The sequence below is a fragment of the Labeo rohita genome, chromosome 11 (assembly GCF_022985175.1).
Source record: "Labeo rohita strain BAU-BD-2019 chromosome 11, IGBB_LRoh.1.0, whole genome shotgun sequence".
Classification (NCBI taxonomy): Eukaryota; Metazoa; Chordata; class Actinopteri; order Cypriniformes; family Cyprinidae; genus Labeo; species Labeo rohita.
The window spans coordinates 15,276,232-15,282,231 of NC_066879.1; the positions used below are offsets into that span (position 1 = coordinate 15,276,232).

A 6,000-nucleotide genomic window follows, 5' to 3' on the forward strand; every position below is an offset into this window, starting at 1 on the left:
TCATAGTTTTCTTTTTTTGTGTGTGTTTAAGTTTAGGTTTAGTTAACTATAATAACCCTGCTTTATATGTGTGTAATTCAACTATATTAGTTTATATTAATACAAAATATATTTTTCTGATACTGCATGTATAACGATTGCAATATACATTTCACAGACACTGATGGATTATTTAAACATAATTCAAATACAACTCTAATTTTGGCAATTTCATTTCTCAACATCAGAAATTTACCCAAAGAAGAGAATGCTAATAGGATGCAAAATAAGAACGGAAAAAATACCGAACGTTTTTAAAGCATCCCATTATTTTTAACACAAAACCCTTATAAAAATATCCTTTATCCAATACCACGTTTCCATCATTTCAGATTCTATAGATCATCTCATTTTCCACACAGATTGTATTAGCATATGCGTGTGTAAGAGAAGTTTGGCCGTACCTTCGGGGACTGCAGCAATTCTAGCATTGCATTACTACTGTGTCGCTGGGCCTTGGCTCACGTCCAGCCATACTACAGCGGATCTATTTGCCACCTCTCTCATCTCATCTCTCCCATCCTTGCAGCATGGAGAGACCATAAGAAATCGCCTCTACATTTAGCCTAAGTACTGTCCTAAGTGATGCATTTACTTTGAGTGCTAAACAGGATATAGAACGGTGCAAGAATTAATGCTCAAAAGACCACAATAGCCTATTAAACATTTACAAATTCATCTGCGTATATAATGTACAAGTGGGATGAGCAAAACGGTAAACAGGAATAAAATGTCTGTAAACTGAATCTCTAAATTTATTTGAAGATAATGGAACAGAGTGTTTGATGCACAAGTAATAACGTTAAAAATCAATAAAGGTTCCTATTTAAGTAGAAATCCAACAGCCATCATTTTAATAAGCCTACAGTCAAAACAGCTCAAGAGGTCATCTTTAATGTCTTTAATTCTTTACAAATTATATTTAAATCTTTTATTTAGCAGAATTTTACCCTGAATCCTTTTCTTCAGAATCTCTCTCTCACACACACACAAAAAACAATGTAGCACTGCATCTCAAGCTGAAATTACTACATGGGACAAAAATAAAGCTTACACATGAAAATGCCCTGGAGCGTTTGTCAATACATCTTTTATATAATAGCATGTTCAACACCTTACATGGTTCTTCCCCTGACTCGAAGATCAAGGATCACTTAAAAAAGACAATAAATTGTCACAGAACCAAGCAACATCCACAGCTTTTCCACTGGGGCATGTGTTTGCAATCTCATGATGACAAGAGAGGCATATGCATTTTCAATTCCCACTGGACTGCGCCCATTTCTCAGCTAAACAATAATAGCCTGAGAAGGGAAGAGAGCGGGTGACCTCACTTTCAGCAAACAGCTGTAATTCAATGAAAGATATTTAACATATCCTCGACCTTGATGAAAAACGGCAAGAACGTGTTGAAGGGAATTACTAAGTAATTTCTGTCCATTATGTGCCGTCCCTCTACATTGCAATAGAAACTTAAGAATTACATTTGCACAGCTAACTGCATAACCACAAGGACAGAGTACACAAGAACATAATTGTTATAATGATGAGCGTCACCTCATCTGACAGGTTTCTAATTAACCCCTGCAATTAAAAATGTCACAGAGACAAAATATGACAAATTACAGCAATCAAATATCCATAATATTTCAGAAAATACTGATATGGTTCACGTCACTCCAGAAGGACATTAAGAGCATCCCAAGGACTGCTGAGAGACTCTCAAGGTTACTTACGCTAAATTAACCAAAAATTACGGATAAATTTTTTTTTTTATAAAAATCAAACTCAATCTGAAGCAATACAAATGTGCTCTGTACATTGGATAAATGTTTTTCCTATTTGCCATTCCATTTCTGAAAAGAAGGTTTAATGTTTCTGGGAAAGAACGGTAAAACTATTAAACGTGTAATATAAACCTAAGCTGAAACCTGAAGGTTTCATTCCATTCGGTATTCTAACTTCATTAGAAGACTTCATTCTAACAAACGGATATGGTTAAAAGGAAAGATCCAATCAGGGAAGTCACTGAAGAGTCTCATAATTGCATCATTTAACCAATGACTCTGTCTGGCTAATAGTGCCACTCCTTGCCAGAGTCCAGCCGCCAGCTCTCTACTGTACAGCTACTCAAGCAGGAAAATGTGCTGCAAAATATGTTAATATTCTAAAAATGTCTTTGAGGAAGAGAGGAGAAAATCACTGTCTATTCTTTCTAGAAGAAAGCATCACTAAAACATTTTCTAATAATATGAACTCTGAAACAAATGCATGCTTCAAGGTATGGCTGCACAATTACAGCAAAAAAAATAAAAAATCATAATCATGATTACTTTGGTCAAGAGTGAGGTCACCACTATTTATCATGAGGCATTTTTATCATATGCATTTTTAATGCTGGGTTTATAACAAAACAAGAGACATAACTGTTGGACGCCAAAAATAAAATTTGACTAATCGCACAGCCCTACTTCAAGGGGAAGCTTTTCTGACTATTATATATCACATGCACAGTGGTACCTGCAATGCTCTTTGTGCTGCATTTGTGTGCAATAACGTTACTCTTTTGTTTGAATGACTCCTGGCAGTACTCTAGTCCCAAATGCAGCTTGGTAAAAGATGAGTAAGACAGTGGTTTCTATTTATACACTGGTTTGCAGCGCTGCAGCGAAACGGAGCAGAGGCCAGGAAAAAAAAAAAAAAATCAAGATGCGCTTGCATGCAGCCTGCAAGGAGAACTCTTGCCTTTTTACTTTTACCTTCCTGTTCCTGCACTTGAGTAGAACAGCACATTCACATGTGGCTTGAGGGGCGGTCTCAAATAACTGCAGCCCATTTGAAGTGTGAAAACATTTCTTGACAAAGCAAATGCATTTCTCAGACGGCCAAAGGAAGTCAGCCAAGCAGTTCACAGTGACAGCTGTACACAGTAAACTTTCGTGGAGTGCTGAAAATACCTATTCTAGCAGCTTTACACTGCTTTTTAATCACCTACAGTGGCAATAAAGGTTAAATGATATTGCCCACTCTGATTTGTGAGCCCCTTAAGAGGAGTCCACTCAAAAATTAAAATATACTAATAATGTATTCCGCCTCAGGCTATCCAAGGTGTAGGTTAGTTTGCTTCTTCATCAGACCATATTGGGAGAAATGTAGCATTACATCACTTTTGTTTCTTTCATAGCTTTTTTTTTGTTGATTACTTCTAGATTATTGTGATGTTTTTATCAGCTGTTTGGACTCTCATTCTGACGACACCCATTCACTGCAGAGGATCCATTGGTGAGCAAGTGGTGTAATGCTACATTTTTTCAAATCTGAGTCGATGACAATAATCTTGGATGGCCTGTGGGTGCATACTTTTGGGTGAAATATTCCTTCAAGCCATTTTTACACTGCCAGCAACCTGCAGAGACAAAATGACTAGAACTCTTTCATTTGCAACCATTGCAAATGTGGGCATATCCAGCGACTTGACAAAGTTAAGAAAGTAAAATGTTTATGCAAATGCAGAGTGACTTGATGCAGCAACTACCAGCGGAAATGAAGACAGTGGTGCTCATGTGATTAGTCTCCTGTCAGCTACTTAATATTTGCAGTGAGTAATTTACAAATTTTTAACAACTTGTACTGTATCTGACCATGTACAGAGACAATATTCATTTTTTTATATTTTTAATGAATTAGTTTGTTGCATGTATAAAAATCACAGCAATATCACTCTTCTAGTAGTTGTTACTATTTTGCACTGCATCAGGTTGCAGGTCTTTGTCTGCACTCCCCTTCGACCACATTCTTTCGCTGCTTATTTGCATAGTGCTTGTCTCACTGAATGTCACCAGAATTCTCATTGCAAATTCTCATTAAAACGAATGATGCTTTATAGCTGTGAAGATCTGTCAGTGTGAATGCCTCTTTAGAAGTGCATTTCGGATTCAGGTCAATTTGTCCTATCAAAAAAGTGGGTATATCATGTCAACAAATTCTCAAATGCATTCATGTAGTTAAAACAGTAGAAAATGACCCTATGCCAAAGTCACAGGTTTAATTTCCAGGGAATGCAATGTTAACTGCTTTGTACAAATGTACATTTGTGTGCTACAACATGTTTTCTAATGCAGCTCCCTTTGTACCATGATAAATCATCATTTCTACCAACATACCATAGCACAGGGGCTATTTTATTTAACTTGGTATTAGTCAGTGATACGTGTATATAAAAAACGATATTTTTACACTACGTGACTACGAGTTTATTTACATATGCACGTGTGTATTTTCTGCAGTAGCAACAGTAACTGGTGTTTTTTGTGTAAACTGTGGTAACCAAGGGAAATACCGGTAAGGGTCATGAAAAGGATATCCTGCAAACCCCATCTCTAAGTTACTTAACAAGTGTAAATTGCCTTTAAAGGATGCAAAAATCTCTGCCATGACTTATTTTTTATTAATATTAACAGTATTCTAATGGAAGCAGATGCTGACTCCCAGAGCTTCAGAGTCTGTACATCATAAACTGACAGTTTCATTTCGTCAACTTCACATTAAAGCTCAACATCTAACCTCAGAGACCACAAACTAAATGAAACAGCAGGCGACTAGTAAAATACAACAGAAATGTATTGTTTATCATTTCCGAACTTTATAATCTGTAAAACACGGCAGTTCAACGTCACTTCGTGAGATAACGTTATTCAGCGATTTACCTCAGCAACACAAGTCTTTAGTTGTGATTGATTTCTTGCATAACAATGGCTAAACGGTATATAAAATATAACTTTCTTACCTTACAGCAAGATAACTGTTCATCAAACACGACAGTTATCAAGTTTCAATTTTCAAACGGTATTTAGTGTGATGTCGAGCGTCCCTTCAGTCACAGGACCGTTTGCCAAACCGCATCTGCTGACTTTTTTTTTGCCGCTTTCTCACTCTCGCCACGCGCTACAAAAGAGACACTCGCGCTGTGTAGGGATGCGCCTATTGGCTAGTTGAGACACACTGTGACAAGACAGCAGCGTTTGATTGGTTGGCCTCGCAGTACGTCACTGGAAATGTTTCTAGCGTCCAATAGTTAGGCAGAGCTACACTTTATCATCAAACTAAACATTTTTAATGTGTACGTCTGTCTTGTGAAGGTGTTTGTTTTAAAGCGTTTTGAAACAAGTTATGTAAGGGCTCTCTCTGAAATGTTTGTGGTAAGAACCAGCATTACATACTTTTCTGGTAGATTGTAAATCCTATGTTTTGTCTTTGAAGGGCATAAAAAACAAAACAAAAAACTAAAAAACAAACAAAAAAAAAAACGTTCAAAACCTAAAAATTAATCATTTAATTACATTTTTCCCTTCTGGCTTTAAGCTTTGGTTATTTATTTTATTAGCATTTCTATGATATGTCTCATTTCCTGTTGTTCTGGCACAAATAAAAAAGCAGTGTATTAAAGAGTAATAATAATAATAATAATAATAATAATAATGATGATAATAATAATAATCATAATATATATATATATATATATATATATATATATATATTAAGTACAGCAAAAACCGTAAAATTGTAAAATATTACTATTTTAAATAAGTGGTTTTTATTAGATTATTTACTTTTTAGCATCATTACTCCAGTCACATGTTCCTTCAGAAATCATTCTAATATTGATTTGCCACTCAAAAAACATTTATTATTATTATTATCATATTAAAAAAATAGCTGAGCAGAATTTTATATAATTTAATAGAAAGTTTAGAAGAACAGCATTTATCTGAATTAGAAATCTTTTGTAGCATTATGAATTATTTTCAATCCATTTAAAGCATCCTTGCTAAATAAAAATATTAATTTCAATCATTTCTTTGCCAAAAAAAAAAAAACACTGACTCCACTGAGTTTTTCAGTGGTATACTGTATAATGTTACAAAATTGTTTATTTCAGACAAATGCTGATCTATGGATTTT

The 6,000-nt window shown here is 35.1% G+C and overlaps 1 protein-coding gene across 1 annotated transcript in view; it reads right to left on the minus strand.

Annotated features, from left to right (window-relative positions):
- kcnab2a (potassium voltage-gated channel subfamily A regulatory beta subunit 2a) overlaps positions 1-4,990 on the minus strand; it is a 99,270-nt gene extending 94,280 nt beyond the window's left edge. The window contains exon 1 of the mRNA XM_051123164.1: positions 4,826-4,990. The gene's annotated coding sequence lies outside the window, so the exon portion shown is untranslated. The remainder of the gene's footprint in view (positions 1-4,825) is intronic.
- Positions 4,991-6,000: the final 1,010 nt, after the last annotated feature.